Below are 20,473 nucleotides of genomic sequence, written 5' to 3' on the forward strand. Positions count from 1 at the left end.
TAACTTAGGATAGTTTGGCTTATGATTTTTCAACTTTATGATGGTGCAAAAGCAATACACACCCAGTAGGAACCATAGTTCAAATTTTGAATTTTGATCATTTCCGGGGCTAGCGATAATACGCAGTACAATATTCTCGCGATGCTGGTCAGTGGCAGCGAGCCCCTGCTCCCAGCTAGCTAAGCAATCATGAGGCTGAACAACCAATACTCTACAGTGTACTGTATTCAATATAGTACGTGAGATATTCAACACTTTATTATGTAATAGGCTTTGTGTTAGACAATTTTGCCCAATGCTAGGCTAATGTGTTTTGAGCATGTTTAAGGTATGATGTTCAATAAGTTAGGTGTATTAAACACACTTTCAATTTAGAATATTTTCAACTGATGATGGGTTTATTGGGATGTAGCCCCCTCGTGAGTGGAGAAACATCTGTATTTCGAGAATATGCTACATGTGAGAGAAGGTCAAGCCAGAAGCAGGAAGGGTGGAGAAAGCCTTTCAGCAGAAGGAAGGAGACACTAAACCTCTGGAAGCTGAGAGAAAAGGTACCCACTCTGGAGAGGAGTAAGGACTGAAGTGAAAGGGAGTCCAAGATACACCTAGAACTAGCCTTCACCTGGAGAGGCGGGGAGGTGGTCTTTCTGAACCACCCCAACTCCCCACGAGCTAAGTCAGGAGCTCTGACACTCTGGACTCTAGGAATACAGAGCATCTTGAAGTTCCTCAAACAAAATGCAGTACAATGACAAAGTGGTTGAGATTCACTTAGAAATTGCATAGGAGAGCTATTTCGTTTCACTGCCCACTTTGTTTCATGAGAAGGTTATACAATCAAACTGAAAGAGGTATAGACTGAGGTCAGATATTATGTCATATTTTAATACAAGGCACTAAAGTGCATCACTTTTTGTGCATCACTTTTTAAAGCTGCTTTTATTGATGAAAAATAAGCATATGATAAAATACACAAAGTTTAATTGTATAGCTCAATGAATTTTTTTATATACATCCATATAACTACCACCAGTTCCAGTTGTAGAAGTCTCTCCCATGCTTTTCCTAGTCAACATCAGACACAAAGATAACCACTATTCTTATATCACTGTAGATTTGTTTTGGCTGTCTTGAACTTCATATGAGTGAAATTTCACAGAATAATTTTCTGGAGTTAGACTTTTTTCACTCTATGTTATGAGATTTATCTGTATTTTTCTTTGTTTTGTTTTGTTTTTGATTACAGCTAGTATGCCATTGTATAACTGTAGTACAATTTATTTATTCATTCTCATGTGGGTGGATACTTAGACTATTTCCAGTTTTTGCTTATTATGAATGAAACTCGGAAACATTTTTGTTTGTATCTTTTAGTAGTGGGTATAAGCACTAATTTCTTTTGAGCATATTCCCAGAAGTAGAATGGTTGGGTAATAGGGCATTAAGATGTGTGGATTTAGGAGATGCTGCCTCGCAACTTTCCATGGTGGTTGTGGTAATTAACACTGTCACAGAAGTGTGTGAGAGTTCAGTTGCTCTGCTTCCTAGTCAACACATGTTACTCCCAGTCTTTTTTTTTTTTTTTTTTTTTCATTTTTATGAATTCAGGGTGTGTCTAGTAGCAAATCATTGTAATTTTAATTTCCATTATCCTGATGATTAATAATGTTGAGAATCTTATGCTTTATGGCCATTTTGATATCCTCTTTATTTTTTAAAATTTTTGTAGGTACATAGTTGGTGTATGTATTTGTGGGGTACATGAGATATTTTGATACAGGCATGCAGTGTGAAATAAGCACATCATGGAGAATAAGGTATTTCCATCCCCTCAAGCACTTCTCCTCTGAGCTACAAACAAAAAATATGGAATGCTTTACAAATTTGTGTGTCATTCTTGATCAAGGGCCATACTAATCTACTCTGTATCATTCCAATTTTCATATATGTGCTGCAGAAGCAAGCACTAATATCCTCTTTTTTTAAGTACCTCTTGAATTCTTTTGCCTATTGATTGATTGGGACAAGGTCTTGCTCTTCACCCATGCTGGAGTGCAGTGGCTCAATCACCACTCACTGCAGTCTCAACTTCCCAGGCTCAAGTCATCCTCCCACCTCAGCCTTCTTATAGCTGGGACCACAGGTGCATGCCACTATAACCAGGCAGGGTCTCCCTATGTTGCCTAGGCTTTTTGACCATTTAAGATGGTTTTGTCTGTCTCTGTTTTATTAATTTTTAATTCTTTACATATTCCAAGTGGGTCTTTGTCGGAATATGTATTGCTGATGTCTTCTACACTGTTCTTTACCTTTTCAGTCTCCTCTACATAGTGTCTTTTGATGAACAACAGTTCTTAGTTTTAATTGAGGCTCAATTTTTTTAATTTTTAAAATGTTACCACTCTTTGTGTCTTTTTTTAAAAGAAATTTTGCTTGCCTTGGATTGTAACATTCTTCTAGGTTTTCTCCTGGGACCTTTAGTGTTTTCATCTTTTACATTTAGGGCTATGATCCATTGGATGCCTTTTATATCTGGAAAGAGATAGGGGTAAAGTAGGCTTTTTCCATGTGGATGCTACACTGGACCTTAGCCAAAAGACTGAGAAGCTATCCATGTGGGTATCTAATTGACCCAGAGCCATTTATTGAAATGACCATCCCTTCCTCATTGTACTGCAGTGGTGTTTTTGACATGAATCTGGGGACTTTTATTTATGTGAGTCTCTAGTATGTTAGTCTATTTGTCTCTCCCTGCACCTATAGCACATTATAGATAACTACCATAGATTTGTAGTCTTGATACATGACAGTAAAAGTCTAGAAACCTTGTTCTCCTTCAAAATTGCCTCAATTTTTCTTGATCCTTGGAATTTTCATATAAATATTAGTACTAGCTTGACAATTTCAACAAATAAACTTGCTGGGATTTTCATTGGGATTACACTGAATCTATAGATCATTTTGGGAAAAAATGACATCTTAATAATTTGACTCTTCCAATTCATAAACACAAAACATCTCTTTATTTGTCCAGGTCTTCAGTTTCTCTTAGCAATGCTTTACAGTGCTCTTAGATAAGTCTTTCACATCTTATGGATGTACCATAATTTAACTAACCCTCTGGAAACAGGCATTCCTTTTCCATTTTTACTCCATTCTATCTTTATAAGCACAATGAAATTAAAAGCCTCACATGTATTTTAAATTATTTAAAATGCTATAATTGGTATTTGAAACAACTCATTCTCCTCTCCTATATTCTTATCGACCAGCAAGAATTCAAAGGGCAAAGAACAACCCCCAGGGTGTCCCATCCTTCGGTTTTTAAACCACAGCAGAACCCCCTCAATCTATTTCCTATTATTAAAATCTCTAGGGAACAATATTGCGTGAGCAGACTCGGTAGCCTTTCCAAACCCTTACCAAAATGATCAGGAACTTCCTTCTTTTGTCACTTGTGCTGTAAATTAAACACATTTCCCCATTGTTCACTTAGTGAGCAAAAGAATTTATCAATGAATGGAAGAACATTATCTCATCTTTTAAAAAATACTTATTTATACATTAGAAGACAGAAACTGTATTTTGGGGACTATTAATTTCCCAAGTCTATAACGTTTTAACTCTACTAAAAAGCTAGATAAATATAGATTCTAATCTCCAAGTTTGTTGATGAATGAAAGAACATGTACCTGGTAAAATGTTCTATGTAAGGCCTTTTGATAAGCAGGTGGACAACTTTGGTTTCAAGACTTCTCTCAAAGGTGGCCAACTCTAATAAACTATTAGGCATCAAACCACACGAATGCTGAGCTCTGTAGGGGGCTCATCTCTGAGTTCTTATGGGTCATATCTTTTTGATAATGCAGCTTAGTATCATATTTACTGATTATTAAATAACTTTTTTATTACCAATGTGGTACATACCCAACAAAGTTTAGAAAATATAGATGTGCAAAAAGAATCTGTAATTCTATGTTTAACTGAAAACCACTGTGAACATTATAGTGTATTTCCTGCCAATATTAACTTATTTTAAAATTAATACTGTTTTAGAGTCTCCTTCCTAAGCTCTATACATTCACTTAGTCAACATCTTTCCATGCCATTAAATACCCTTTTTAGCATATTTTAATTCACGTATCAATTGGACGTTTATTAATTATTCAGTTTTTCACCAGTTTACACAGGTGAAGTACACGTACCTATTGTTAAAATTTCATTCATATTTGTGATTATTTTGTCAGAACCATAGGTCTTAATTCTGTGTGTCAAAACCAGTTGTGTTTGTCTGGGCATCGTGGCTCAAACCTGTCATCCCAGCACTTTGGGAGGCCAGCGTGGGAGGATTACTTGAGGCCAGGAGTTCAAGGCCAGCCTGGGCAACATAGTGAGACCTCATATTTACAAAAAAAAAAAAAAAAAAAAAATAGAAAAACTTAGCCAGGCATGGTGGCATGCACATTTAGTTCCAGCTCTGTGAGAAACTGAGGTGGGAGCATCACCTGAGTCCAAGAGTTTGAGGTTGCAGTGAGCTATGATCAAGCCACTGCACTCTAGCCTGGTCTACAGAGTGAGACCCCAACTCATAAAATGATTATAATAATCCAAGTTTAATGTGACAAAGCAATTCCATTTCTAGATAATTATCCTACAGAAATTCTCACATAGATAAAGAAAAGGATATACATTCAAGAATGATCATCGTATTATTGTTCATAATAAAAATGCAAAAATGATCTTAAAAAGTCTATCCTTAAATGTCCACATTGATTAAATAAATTGAAGTATCTCCATGCAACTTATAGCGCTATTAAAAAAATTATATCTGAATATGCTGAAATGGGATAATGACCATATTATGTTATTGAATGAAAAAACACAAAACAATGTCTAGTATGATTAGCTGCAGGGAATCAAGGGAGGAAGTGAAAAATGAAGATCTCATCAATTTTTGATTTTTCTATTACTTGAACTTTTAAAAAATAGGCCCCAATTATATTAGTATTAAAAAACAAACAAACAAATAGGTTCAGCAGATTCCCAGAATTCACTCCCAGAATCTCAAAGGAATGAGGCCCAGAGATCTGCAGTTCATAAAGCTTCACAAATGTTCTAATAAACTGCCAAGGTTGAGACCACAGCCTTAGGATAAATTTCTAAAAGTGGAATTACTATGTCAAAGGGTGTGAAAAATGTTAAGGCTTTTTATAAGAATTGCCAAATTGTCCTTTAGTAACGTGCCAATTCACATTCCCACCAGCAGTGCATAAAATCTCATTCTATCATCAACATGAGTGGTATAAAGTGTTTTAATCTTTGCCAGTTTGATAGATGAAAAATGCCAGGTCTGATTTATTTTGATAGAAACGCTGGTTTGTTGCATTTGGTTCTCTTTGGAGGACACTCTGTCCCATCTATCTTCCTGTTGAATGGTGTAGATAGATACATCCTTCTCAGTTTGCGTTTCATTACAAAACTCACTTGGGGGAACTTGTTAAAAGTGTAGATTTTGGCCGGGCGCGGTGGCTCAAGCTTGTAATCCCAGCACTTTGGGAGGCCGAAACGGGTGGATCACGAGGTCAGGAGATCGAGAGCATCCTGGCTAACACGGTGAAACCCCGTCTCTACTAAAAAAATACAAAAAACCTAGCTGGGCGATGTGGCGGGCGCCTGTAGTCCCAGCTACTCGGGAGGCTGAGGCAGGAGAATGGCGTAAACCCGGGAGGCGGAGCTTGCAGTGAGCTGAGATCCGGCCACTGCACTCCAGCCTGGGTGACAGAGCGAGACTCCATCTCAAAAAAAAAAAAAAAAAAAAAAAAAAGTGTAGATTTCCAGCTCCCATTTCCAATTCTGATTGAATAGGTCAAAGGTGGAATTTGGGAATGTGGCTCGGAGAGATAGGATCCAGGGAGTTCACAAAGGAGGGATGCATCCAGGCATCGGAAGAAAAATAAGCAATGGTGGATTTAGGGTCTGGGTATTTTGTATTCTTAGAATCGACTCTTCTCATTGCTTGCAATGCCCTCTGCCCAGGATGCAGTTTCCTACTCCCCCAACCATCCTTCAAGTTGCAGCCCATGTCCTGCTCTATGTGTCATTAAAATCCACATCAAGTTTTCTCTCCGCTGCACTCCCACAGCACTTAGTGTCTGAACAACTCATCCTGACACTTAATCACTCGCTGCAATTACTTTAGATAGATGAGAATTGACTTACAGTAACAAAGATAGAGTCTAATGAGAGTTGTAGAAGTATTATTTTAGGACAAGAAGAAATGCCCGAGGATATCTTGGAAGATAATCCTGCAATAAATTACATTTGTGTTGGCACTAAATTAGATGCAATGGCAAGTCTTTGAAATTTGAAGTCAGAACAGCCTTAAGCTATTAGAAACTTGTGCTTCTCTGCTAAAATAAGAGACTACTTTTTATCTTCCAAACTGGCAAAGATGAAAATCCCTTGATACCATTTTTGATTTGTTGTGGGACTGAGCAGCTCAGGTAATTCTAATAATCAGACAAGTTTGGGAAAGAATGCCCCACACTCAGTGTTCTCAGCATTGCCTGCTTTATTAGAATCCCTAATGACACATTTGAAAATTAGCCATGCTCGGCCCCACTCCAGAGATTCTGTTCCTATTGGATTTTGTAAAGCTCCCCAGGTGACTGTAAGATGTAACCAAGATTGAGACTGCTCAAAGTAATGCAAAAAGAATCACGTGGAGATCTCACATATATTTCATTATTCTTTGCCACTCCAACAGGAGGGATATTTGAGTTGCTTTCTTAGTGGAAGTGATGGATTCCCAAAGATTTATTTACTGCCCACCTCAAGCATCTTGTCATTTCTGAGACATTTGAGTAAATTTACTTTCAGTCATTTATTCATTCAACAAGTATATGTTGGGGAGTTTCTCTGCCAGGAACACTTCTGATGTTGGGATACAACAGAGGCAATAAGACAGAGGTGTCTCCTGCCCATGATGTATGTAATGTACCAAAGAGGACAGTAATTAAATAAGTATTTGCAAGTAATTATACTGGAGCTGAGTCTTCAAGCAGCCTTCAGTGGTGTCCTGCTTTACCCAAGAAAGTTAAGTGTAATGGACTGTTCCCAAAGCATGCCACCTTTGTCTAAATTTCATGCAATATGCTTTAAAAAAATTCTAAATCTACAAGGTTATTCCTTTTAATTTATTGTATATCATAAGTATAAAAGCACTGTATTATCAAACCAGTTCCCTCTTGTCAGCATCAGTGAACAAAAGGTACGTATGTGATCTTAGCTTCACAATGGGAATGGAAGAGTACCATTGACTCTGTCCATCATGGCCTTTACCAAAGCATTCCATGTCATGAGCAGAGCACAATTCAAGCAAATGAAGTTTTTCTGACAATCCAACACATTCTAAGTTTTTTCTGTGGTCATAATGTTCATTTCAACCAAACGTACCATATGACTAATACCTTACTCCTGCAGGAAGTAAGCAGTAATATAGAATAGATACAGTCTTATCTGGCCTTCTGTGAGTAGCCCTACTTGAATAGTCAGAAAGAGGACCTAGTGTTTAGAATAAGAGTACATTTTTGGACTCTTCTCTACGCACCAAATTGAAGCTTATTGATGAATATAATCCTGGCATGACATACACAAGAAAATACACAGTTTATTCTTCACTGTCTATGCATTGAGAGAAAGTCAGTATTTCTGAGGAATGAGGTCAGGTACCACCTGAATCACCCAGATACTTAATGTAACTTAAGATTCTCATTGGAAACAAGCTATTGTGATTTTGCTTGTGGGAGGAGCATTCTGTCCAACTGTCACAGGTAACTAAGGACCTGATGAGACACAATGGAAATGGCTCGTCGGCTTTTGCAGAATCTGATAAGATAGCATCAAGACCAAAGCAGATGTTTTCAAAACAGTAGAGTTCTCCAAGGCATTGAAGTGTGGTTGACAGGTTATGTCTTGCACAAATGAACCAGGCAGGGGACAAGTGGATGATGGAATCCAACCCATACCCCTCTTATGAAGCTATGTCTCCTAGTGTGAGACATCAAGGTTGCTTTATTTCATTGGATCCATTCCTAACCTCCAAAGAATTATTTTCCTCTCTGAGCCTTGAACAATAGCTTTGTTCATCACCAATGAAGCAGACATTTCATGGCTGCTTACATGTCTATGTTTTCTTTTAGCTTGTGAGTTTTTGAGAACAAAGGACCAGGAATCACCTTGACAAACGGGTTCTTGGTGAATGGGTTTTTGATGAAATGACCTGGAGGTGGAATTATCTCTTTCAACTCTGGATTCCCAATACTCAGCACAGTGTGTGGCATATCGCAGACACTCCATAAGTGTTGGGAGAATTGAAAAACAGATACTTTTTTCTGTTAATAAAAGTAACACATTTTCATACTCATAAAAAAATCAACATACCAAATATAGAGGGAAAAAACAAATTTACCTTTTTAATCACGTAAACTAATGTGCAATTCAGTACATCAGTTCTGGAAACAAAAAAATAACAACAGGAATAATGACAATACACGAAAGTCTGTGAAATTTTGCCTGCGAGGGTAGGAACATACCTTCCCACTGCTTCAACAATACATTATGCGGCTGCTGAGCTGAATTGAAAGCAGAACTCCATCCTCTTCAACATTCATAATTGTTGTCTCCCCACTCCAAAGGCAACCCCCAGCTCTGTAGCCCGTAAGGAAGCATGATCTATAGCAGTGGTCCTATGGCAAGTGAAATGACTTGGTAGGAGAGCCCCAGTGCTTTGATTAGAGTCAAAAGTGACGTCACTTTTGATAGGATGTGTCATGATGGTGTTGTCACTTGAAGTGACTTCATATTTCTAATAAGTGCTCAGCTGAAAAATATGCAGAGAATGGAAAACACAAGTTATGCAACTGAGAGTTGTGACTTCCTGTTAAACTTAACGGAGGAGGTGAGAATAGAACAGTAAGAAAAACGATACTGAAATGCTTATTTTTTAATATATCATTTCTTCTTTTGCTTTCACCACTTTTCTATACTGCACACAAAATGGACCACAGTATCCATTTATTATATACCATATGCATATGGAAAATAACATTTTAGATATGCAAGGGACCTACATAATAATATGTATGCAACAAATAACCAGCAACATTTATTTTTAAGGACATTCTATTCATTTATGGCCTCATTACCATGATTTTGGTAAGACTTCAGGCTATAAATTTTATTCCTTGGCCAACTTTAAAATTATTTTAGCAGTTTAGTATTGAATACTATAACACTTAAGGGTTGAGCTTTTCATTACGTTCACTGGAAATTATTCTTGTCTCTATCACAATTCAGTTAAATACACTAAGTCTAAAAAGCTACCTAAGTTGTAAAACAATTATGGCCCAGATTAAATTATAACAGCAGCTTCCTGTATATCACATCTTAGATCAGACCACAGTTTTCTTCAGAAACAATGTATTTTAAACATCAGATTTGATCAGCCATAAACTCTAGGGGAACCTCCTGTCTGTGGTGGTTGAGCAGAAGGGAGAGGCTTATCAAAAATGATACTTATGAAAACATGTTCTTTATATAAATCACATTCTCTATTCCTGTAACATTTCTATAATGTTCTCTGCTGCTCTTGGGAGTACTCCCTGTATAAAAAGTGTACTTTTAAAAAATAAGGAATTTTCACGGATTTTCTTTATACTGGTTTCCGTAATTATTTTTTCTCTATCCTATTTCCCTGCTCCTTTTGCTGAAACTCCAATTTGGAACACTCCCTAAATTTCATCTTTAACCTATTTGATCTTTCTTCCACATGACAACAAAACACAAATTTGGCCCTAGTGGTACCTAATTGCCTTCTTACATCTCCCTGTGAAGCCAAAAGTTTCCCTGAATCTCTTAAACCAGTTCAACCTTCTTCAAATTTGACTACCTTGTATACGTTTCTGAGTGTTATTTATATCCAGTGCTGTTTCATTCTGTCAAATGCAGCACTTTTCCTTCTCTTCAATCCAATAAATTTGAAAAAGTGCTTTCTCCTGTGTCCCAAGCTCTGAACTATAACCCTGTTGGAACTCTCAAGATCAAAGGAACAACTGTAATATAGGTACTAAGAGACAAGTTCAGATGCAAAGAAGGAAAAAATAGGAGAGATAAAGCTTGTTTAGTGCGACTATTCACAGCAGTCAGATCAGGGCCTGGCAGTAATTGCTGTTCAGTCAAATTCGTGGAACAAATAAATGAATGGCACCAGTAATGTCTGCCAGCACTGGCTGTAGTTGTATGGGCAGGATCTTCATAAGCAAAGGTGTGAGCAGGTGTTACAAGTGGGTAACACCATGTATGCAAAGACACAGAGGCAGGAAAGCAATGAGACATGGGGAGCTTAGACCAGCACAACTGATGGGCCCACTTGTCCTACTCATGTGAGTATTCCCAGATGGGCAAGAGCAGCAGAGAGCTATGGGAATGCCCTTCCTGCAAGAGAGCAGAGTGAACCGGTAGTACAGTGCAGGGCTAAGAGATTCTTTTTCTTAATATATTTGCTCTATTATAGGACTGAATATTTTATGCTTAATTCTGAGTCACAGAATAATTATTGCTTTCAAGAAATTATCCTGAAAATTCCTTCTATGGTTTGTCCAAAGAGCTCTAGACTTGAAGATAGAGCGTCATTGTTCTGCTTCCAATCTACCATTTGTAACTGGGCAACCTTCCCTTCCCTAGGCTTCAGTGTTCCTCACTGCAGAAACAGAGTAATAATAACACCTCACAAAGTTGTCAAAAATGAGATCATATTTGGGAAAGTAATAACAGTAATAACAAAAGCTTCCTTTTTCTTAGATTGATTCATTGCTTCTTTTGGTTTCATCACTATCCTATACCACATATAGATTGTGCCACAGAACATGTTTTAGTAAAAAGTATATATACATACATATACCCATATGTATTCATCCATTTGCATATATGCAGCTTAGAACAATGATGACCATTTACCCTAGATACACTGGTACATACACAGTGCTACTTTCATTACCTCATTATATCCTCACAACAATCCTGGCAGGTACGTAATGTTATTTCCCCCGTTTTACAGATGAGGGAACTGAGGCTTGGAAAGGTCACACTGTTGTCCAAGGTCACATAGCTAGGAAATGAGAGAATTTGGATATGATTTGTTTTTTTTTTAATCCAGAGTCTATGCCCCAAATGCTACATACATGTAGCTAATTTCTCCAAATTTTGTCTTTATATTTCTCCAAAAACATGTAGTTTATGATGATTTCTAACAACCTTAAAGAGGTATAATGATATATAATAAATACATATTTATAGTGCACAATCTGACAAGTTTTGACATAAGTATACACCCATGAAACCATTACTACAATCAAGATAATAAAAATATCCAGCACCCATAAAAGTTTCCTCATGTCCCTTCCTAATCCCTCCCTCCTACCTCTCCGTACTCTGTCTGCTAGCCCCAGGCAGCCATTGATCTGCTATTGTTCACTATAGATTCACTATAGATTAGGCTGTATTTTCTAGAGTTCAATCTAATTAGAATCATACAGTATGCACTCCTTTCTTTTTTTCTAACAGATAGGATCTTTCTCTGTTGCTCAGGCTTGAATGCAGTAATGCAATCAGAGCTCACTGCAGCCTCAAACTCCTGGGTTCAAGCACTCCTCCCACTCAGCCTCCTGAGAGTTGGAACTACAGGAGAGCACCACCATTCCTGGCTAATTTTTTATTTGTTTTTATTTTTCGTAGAGATGGGGTCTCACTATGTTGCCCAGGGTGGTCTCTAACTCCTGGCTTCAAATGATCTTCATGCCTCAGACTCCCAAAGTGTTGGGATTACAGGCATGAGCCATCACACTCAGCCCCATGCAGTTCTTTTCCTTCTTTCACGCTGCATAATTATTTCAAGATTCATCCACATTTTTGCATGAATCAGTGTTCATTTCTTTTTATTACTGAGTAGTGTCCCATTGTATGGATATACTACAGCTTGTTTATTTATGATCATTTGGAAAAAAAAATTATACTCTGAAATATTCAAGAACTGAAAAAGCAAATTATATTCTTAAATTGTTAATATTCTGCTTCTTAATTTACATTGACTTTAAAATTTGTTATGCGTGTCTTCCTAAAATGTTAACTATATCTCTAAATTGAAAAAGAATGGGATAAGAAGTTAAATAGGGCAGGGCGCGGTGGCTCAAGCCTGTAATCCCAGCACTTTGGGAGGCCGAGACGGGTGGATCACGAGGTCAGGAGATCGAGACCATCCTGGCTGACACGGTGAAACCTCGTCTCTACTAAAAAAATACAAAAACTAGCCGGGCGAGGTGGCGGGCGCCTGTAGTCCCAGCTACTCGGGAGGCTGAGGCAGGAGAATGGCGTAAATCCGGGAGGCGGAGCTTGCAGTGAGCTGAGATCCGGCCACTGCACTCCAGCCCGGGAGACAGAGCGAGACTCCGCCTCAAAAAAAAAAAAAAAAAAAAAAGAAGTTAAATAGAAGAGAGGAAAAGGATAAGGATAAGGCATTGTCCCTCAGATATGACATCACTCCCGTCTTAAATTAATTTTGAAACCTGACTCTTGCATGCATGCATATAAAATCTATATTTTTGCTTTCTATATGTAATATTCTACATTTGAAATTTTATATTTAAAAAATAAGTCACTGGCCATGATGGCTCATGCCTGTAATCCTAGCATTTTGGGAGGCTGAAGCAAGTGGATTGCCTGAGTTCAGGAGTTCAAGACCAGCCTGGGCAACATGGTGAAACCTCGTCTCTACTAAAAATACAAAAAAATTAGCTGGGCCTGGTGGCACCCGCCTGTAATCCCAGCAACTCAGGAGGCTGAGGAGGGGAATTGCTTGAACCCAGGAGGTGAAGTCTGCAGTGAACCGAGACTGCGCCACTGCACTCCAGACTGGATGACAAAGGGAGACTTGGTCTCAAAAAACAAACAAACAAAAATTTAAAAATAAAATATAATTCAATGTAGTGCTATAAATTTTAGAAACTCAGTGATATGGTACTTCAGTTGTATCAACTGAAATTCATGCATTTTCTCCTTGGCAATATAGTTATAAGTGGCCAATAAATTCTCCACCTTGGATACATGTATACCATGAAACAAAAAGCACTTTAAAGAAAGACAAAAAATCTTTTTCCGACCTTCAGACTGGAATTAGTATGACACCCAGCTCCAAATGTTGTGTTAGAGATACCCATGGATGTCAGATAGGCTAGTGTCTGGCTTCCCTCAGCCCATTTCCCTGCCTATAAAATAGGAGTACTAGCTATCTTGCAGGGCTACAGTAGATTTTGAATGAGATGATATGTGTGAGCATAGGGCATATAAAAGGCATTTATAAATGTTATGCCCCAGTGCTAGCTCCTCCCATGTCCCATTTTTTTTTTTTTTTTTTTTTTTTTTGAGACGGAGCCTTGCTCTGTCGCCCGGGCTGGAGTACAGTGGCCGGATCTCAGCTCACTGCAAGCTCCGCCTCCCGAGTTTACACCATTCTCCTGCCTCAGCCTCCCCAGTAGCTGGGACTACAGGCGCCCGCCACCTCGCCCGGCTAGTTTTTTTGTATTTTTAGTAGAGACAGGGTTTCACCGTGTTAGCCAGGATGGTCTCGATCTCCTGACCTCGTGATCTGCCCGTCTCGGCCTCCCAAAGTGCTGGGATTACAGGCTTGAGCCACCGCGCCCGGCCCCATGTCCCTTATTTTTAAGACTTTAGCCTCCCTGGGAACTTTCATATGCTTCCCAACACTGATCACAGAGCCAGACACATAGCTGAAACCTGAATATTGCTGAATAAAGACCTTTTCTTCCTAGCTCTGGCATCAATGCAAATCTATGTTTGTGCAGACTGAAGAATGGTTTTGTGGTCATGTTTCCATAGGGACATCAAGTATTGTTTCTTCAAGTGGTTGAGGCTGCAGTGTGGCCAGCATCTGATGCAGAGCCCCATGGAAGGTGCAGTGGTTGGATCCTAGGTGGGAGGTGACAACTCATATTGGAAACCAGGAGTTTGCATATTGTGGCCTTTCTCAATGAATGGGGGCCCCTGGGAAACCTAACAGCCTTAAGGCACTGTTTAGACTAGCTAGAGCATTGATATTCCCTCAAAGGAGGTAATTAGTAAACCAAGTACCATGCAATTGTGAGGTGCCCAAAGAAATTGCCAGTAAGCCCCATCAAGGGACCCTTGGAGACTTGAAGTGCTTAGAAAACTGACCATGTTGAGTTAAAAAACGATCACAGAAAACCAACAGTGGGATCCTTTTTGAGGGATAGACTTGGGAAATAATAGAATGAAAACATTCTAAGTGCCACTGGAATAAGAGAAATCTAATGCAAGCTAAAACATTAAAGAAGGATCATTAAAATGTTTAAACTTCTCCCTTCACTATTGAAAGCCTTCTGGAGGGGCTTTGACCTGGTTTGAGTTCCAGGTCGGCCTTTAACGAGGCACATGATCCCAACAAAGCCCCCTCATTTCACAAATCCTCAATTTTCCCATGTGTGAACTGGTGAATTCATAGCATCTATGTTTCTGAATTATTTGAAAGGAGACTACCTGAGATAAGAGTGGGAATAGACAAACCAAACACAGAGCCTTGGATGTAGTAGGTGTTCAATAGATACTTGCTGAATGAATGTCTGAAGGAGACATTCTCTTCTTAGCTATCCAAATGGAACTCATCACTCTGGCTTCCCCCCTTGTCTTTAAAAAAAAACAAAAACAAAACCTGTCATTATATTTTTATAAGTTTCTTTGAAAAGTTGAGAGATTTTTTCACCAAAATGAATAGAATTTCCTTTTGGCCTCTGTTTTTCACTTGTAGAAATGGAGATAATTCCCCCTGCCTCCTAGTGATGCCGTACGACCCACAGGAAATCAGTGAAAGCACTCAACAAACATCTAAAATGCTTCTCTTCTCAGTAGCAGATACACTTACTAGTGCATTGCTAATCCTTACAGTTGTGTGAACAATTCAGATAGTTGGCAAGGGCCTTTGATAAATAGGAAAGTAAATAAAGCTAATAATTTGTAATTTTTCCGGTAGAAACCAAGAGGCTTCTGTTTTTGCCAAGTGGAAAAAAGGCTTGCCACACAAACAGTTTTATTTTTCAGAAAGTGTAGTAGACATGGAAAATTCAATTAAGGAAAACTATTTTGTTAGTGAATCTTTATCAAATTTTGAAGGGCATGTATACAGTATTTTAGAAATTTAGGGGGGTTTCCATTAGTGAATAGCACTTGTTTTGGCTGTGACCTTTTAGCTGGTTTAAATCTGTCAGGTCCAACCACAGAATCACGGTCCCAGATCATGCACTTGTTTTCTCCTTTTAACCTATTCATCACCGTTTTGCTGATGTTGACCAAAAGGTTTCCTTTTCTAAGTAAGAAAAATCCATCTGCTTTTAAGCTCTGTATAACTTGCATGCATGAAGTGCTGAAGTGAAATAAGCAATGTTTCACCTGTCCCTTTTCTTTTTCCCCCACCACCACCTCCTCTTCATTTCGTATTTGACTTATTTGTCCTGAACACTTCAAAGTCAGTTTCTGAATCTGTTTCTCAATGCATCGTATGTGCAAGTGAAAGAATCTGTTTTCGAAAGGATGTTCATCTTCAATGAACAAGACTGTCACCATCATTAAGTTTATAGTTATAAGGTTTACTTTTTTCTCACTAAGTTCTCTATTTTCTGTTACTTCTCTGTAAGGTAAACAATGATAATGTCTTTTTTTTTTTTTTTTTTTTGAGATGGAGTTTCAATCTGTTGCCCAGGCTGGAGTGCAGTGTCGCAATCTTGGCTCACTGCAACCTCTACCTCCCGGGTTCAACGGATTCTCCTGTCTTAGCATCCCAAGTAGCTGGGATTACAGATGCCCGCTACCATGTCTGGGAAATTTTTCTATTTTTGGTAGAGATGGGGTTTTGCCACGTTGACCTGGCTGGTCTTGAACTCCTGACCTCTGGTGATCCACCCGCCTAGGCCTCCCAAAGTGCTGGGATTACAGGTGTGAGCCACCGCCCCCAGCCAAGAACGGATAATGTCTTTATTTCATCCTTGGTGTGCTTCAAGGATTATAATAATAGTTTTCAGAGATCATGAAAATTACTCCATTTTGTAAAATATGGGCATCAATGAAAGAAATGTTCTATAGAAACTTTGGGCCCTTCATCCTATAGAAATGTTGGGACTTCCCATAATAAATACTCGCTGGAAAACTAAAGCTATCATCAAGATTCTCTTCCTGTGACCATACGTTAGGACATCAGGAAGGTATGGTAGTAATCTGGGTTGCAAAAATAAATTATGTCCTGAATGTTTTCACTTGGCCTGTAAACTGACACCGTATTTGCTAACCCTACAAACAAAACACTACATCAAAACCAAAAGATGGACACAGAATTTAAGGAAGCCTAATGTTTAACTGTACATGGGTCTGCAGATCAGATACCTGGGGTTAAAACCCTGCCTCAGATTTATTAGCAACACGTTTTTGGGCAAGTTACATAACCCCAGCCTCCCCTGCACCTTGCTCTCTTTATCTTCTGTGTAAAATGGAGATAGTAATAGTATTATGCCCATTACTATAGGGCTGTTGTGGGGACCAAATGACAATTCAATTAGAGCTTAATGTGGTGCCTGACACTCAGAAAGTGCTCAATAAATGTTATTTTATAAATATTTTTCTTTAAGATTGTTAACAGGCAGGAAAATTATAAGGAAGAAATAAAGATGGACTTTGGATTTCAGTCAGTAAACAGGCCTCGAGTGCATATTGAGATCAGCATGCTGGGTTTGACCCTGGGGATAAAATAACTACTATCATACCAAAGACCTCACAAAACAAGGAGGCTCAATCCCTGAAGCTTTTAACCATTTTTCATTTTACTTATCTCACTGGACACTGTGTAAGAAACATCTATATTTCATTTCACGCAACCATACATTTCTACTGCTGACATTCATGTGTAGAGTACTTGAATTTCATACATGTGTCTATCAAGTCCAAATATCACTTAACTGACAATCCAAATGCATCACCAAACATGCAACATCTCACCTCCCCAGGCAGCAACATCCTTGTTCAGTTTACTTTATAGTATCCTTCTCACCTAGAGTATTACAGAAATATTCCCTTACGGAAATAGGTTTTCTCCACATACTATAAGATTCCTAACAACAGGATCTGCCCTGATGCTGATAGAGCTCACTCTTACAGGGTTGTGCAGTCTTCCTCTGTCCCTGAAGGCTGTATGTTTACTTTTTCTAAAATGATTTGTTGACTCATGCACATTTTTCCCCAGAGAGCTATTCAAATTGAATACATTTTATTTTATTTTATTTTATTTTATTTTATTTTATTTTAGAGATGGAGTCTCACTCTGTCGGCCATGCTGGAGTGCAGTAGCACCATCTCGGCTCACTGCAACCTATACTTTCCAGGTTCAAGCGATTCTCCTACCTCAGCCTCCCGAGTAGCTGGGACTACAGGCATGTGCCATCACGCCCGGCTAATTTTTTGTATTTTTAGTAGAGACAGGATTTCACCATGTTGGCCAGACTCAAACTCCTGACGTCAGGTGATCTACCTGCCTCAGCATCCCAAAGTGCTGGGATTATAGGCATGAGCCACTGCACCCAGCCTAATTTTTTTTTTTTCTAAGCAAACACTACACCATGAAACTTAAACAGAATTAGGCATGTGTTTTGATTTGTCTTCTGCCAAGTTGGAAAAGTTCCAAGTACCTAGTGATTTATTTGCCACAAAAGCCACAAAAGCACAAATGAGATCCCAAGGGTTACAGTTTCTTTTGTAACATCTATATTCTGATGGATGCCTAATTTATTTTTAGTATGAGATAAGCTAACAACAGAACAGAAAAATTAAGAGATAAGGAATTCTAATGACATTTAATTCAACTCTTAATATTACTGATGATTCAGTTGAGGTGATAATGACCTGAACAAAATTCCTTAGTAACAGAAAAGCCACCGCAAAGTCCCTCTTCAGCCCCTGCTCTTTCCCCTGTCGTCTTCACAGCAAATTCCAGTGAGGCACCCACAATCTCAGGTCCTCCACAAGGCCCCTGTGCTGATGCCAACACACTCCAGAACTTGGGGTTATTTATTTTCTGTTCATATCCATTGGCGAGGATAACTAAATACTAAGAAATCAGGAACAACCTAACTGCCCATGACAGAGAAATGACTTCATAGGTTCATCTGACCAAGCCAGGTACTTCAGTATCAAGAATTTATTTAACATTGTGTTTTTGAAGACTAATGATGTGGAAATACATTAAGTGAAAACTACGGAATACAAACTTTATCGTGATTTCAAATTTTTAAAACTGCAAGGAAATATATTCAAATGTCACCAATGCTTTAGTGGGTAAAATGAAGACTGGCTTTTTATTTTTCTATTTATGCTTTCGCCGTGTTTTATATATTTTATACAGTGGATATGGGTTTTAGTAATCTAAAAGACAGTATAATGTAAAAACCAAATAATACTGGTTAAAATAATCTGCTGTACTCATAACCAATCAGGAGAGAGGAGTCCATAGCTGTAAAGACCACCATTTTAAAAAGAACAAGCAAACGCGTACGTTGCCTACTGTATGTGTCATCCCTCCATGAATTTGGTGTGGGTAGAACAATGTAAAGGCTTTGGCTTTTATTTTGAAATGAGAAACCATTGGAAGGTTTTGGATAGAGGAATGGCATGACTCATCTTGGATTTCAATAGGATCACCCTGGCTGCCATGTTGAGAGTAACCTTCTGGTGAGCAAGGGCAAAAGCAGGGAACGAGGAAGATGGTGACAACCTAGGTTACAAAGAAGGGTAGTGGTACAAGGGGTGAGAAGAGTTGGATTCCAGCTAGTTATCTATCACAGTGTTAGTCTTTGAAAACTATTTTCCCATGATCTGTTTTTTATTATATGGAGATTTAAATATGTCTTTTATTTTGTATTTTTATCCACAGAACCTGTGATGACTCTAAAAAGCCTTGGGTATAATAGGCCTTCTCCCTGAAAATAATACCAAGTCTGATTATACCTTTCCTTTTCAAACAGCTGCCCCTATTCCAGCAGTTACCCTGTCTCTGTGGAGCCAGATAAGATGGGCCACTGGGACTTTTTTCTGCTCGAGCAGCAGGTGGTCTCAGTCTTAGTCCAGAAGGTCTCAAACACCAGCCAGGACCCATCCTTAATAAAGTTTTTACCAGTTGGTAGCAAAATAAAAGAGTAATAGAATTTTTGCAAAGTCAAAATTCCCTTTAAAGGATCATTCTTTATTCTTTGACAATACATATCCTTTCAAATCATATGGGGAGGAGTGTTTTATGTTTTATAAAATGATGATGATGTATATGGTGGTTGTGGAGCTTTATTTAATATATACTCATTTAGCAAAATCAAAAGTTGACAATTTTATTTCAGCTTCAAAGACTTCTATGGCAGTTTTCTGGTCCATTAAATCTTCAAATTTAAAAACACAGTGTGAGTCTGTATGGCAAAATCTTCTTCACATATTCCCATTGTGAATTTAAATTTTGGTAATTGAACAAAAAATGAACCCTGGTTCTAAAACTTTTAATCTCTAATATTACCTCATCTTCTCCCAGAAAATAAATGTTAGTGAGAAGTAAACACGGGAAAAACTAATTCATTAGTTTAACTTCTTTATTATCAAAGCTTTGTTCAGTTAAAAAAGAGTGTTTTTAAAAATTATACAAGTAATGCAAATTAATTATAAGAAATTTGGAAAATGAAAAAGGACAAAAAGAAAAAAATAATTATCCATAATTCTATTATCCAGATTTGTAACCACTGTTGATACTTTAGTGTATTTTTTTCTTGTCTTTTTAAATGTATTAGAGATGAATAGATATATTTTTTTTACAAAATGGGGATTATATGGTTATTTCTTTAGTATTTTACATCAAAGAACTATCACAAAGGCCTTGGTACCTAGAAAACTTAGCAACCTATTACTCATAGTCTCAAACCTTGGTTGCTCATCAGAAATGTGCAAATGAAGCTACATCTATTTTTAAAGACCAGGGTGATGATAAATATAGATAAGCTAGGGAAAAAACTGTAGATGTCCCATTGTCTGAGCAATTTCCTTCAAGTTAAAATAGAGAATAATAGACATTAAAGATATATTAGTAGCTCAATGAGACTTTTTGAAAGTCAAAGAATTAAAATAATATGAAAAAGGGAAATATAGAAAACCAAAAACTGTGTTGTATGTTGAAATAGGGAAAATACTTGTGTATTCTTTTTATTTAATTCTCATGAGAATGAAGAGGACACCATAGATTAAAATCTAATTTGTTTTTCTTGGTAACCATAAATAATGACTACCATTTTTATAAAATTAAATTATGCTTCAC

General features: G+C 37.9%; 1 protein-coding gene and 1 non-coding gene across 5 annotated transcripts in view; one reads left to right on the forward strand and one right to left on the reverse strand.

Moving 5' to 3' along the window:
- Positions 1–20,473, forward strand: part of STAT4 (signal transducer and activator of transcription 4) — a 124,597-nt gene that overhangs the window by 28,583 nt on the left and 75,541 nt on the right. The gene's annotated exons all lie outside the window — the stretch shown is intronic.
- On the reverse strand, positions 1,861–1,967 carry LOC117095590. Its single transcript, XR_004442106.1, has one exon. It is a non-coding gene; the product is annotated as a U6 spliceosomal RNA (small nuclear RNA).

The sequence above is a fragment of the Trachypithecus francoisi genome, unplaced genomic scaffold, assembly GCF_009764315.1.
Source record: "Trachypithecus francoisi isolate TF-2019V2 unplaced genomic scaffold, Tfra_2.0 Lachesis_group13, whole genome shotgun sequence".
NCBI lineage: Eukaryota > Metazoa > Chordata > Mammalia > Primates > Cercopithecidae > Trachypithecus > Trachypithecus francoisi.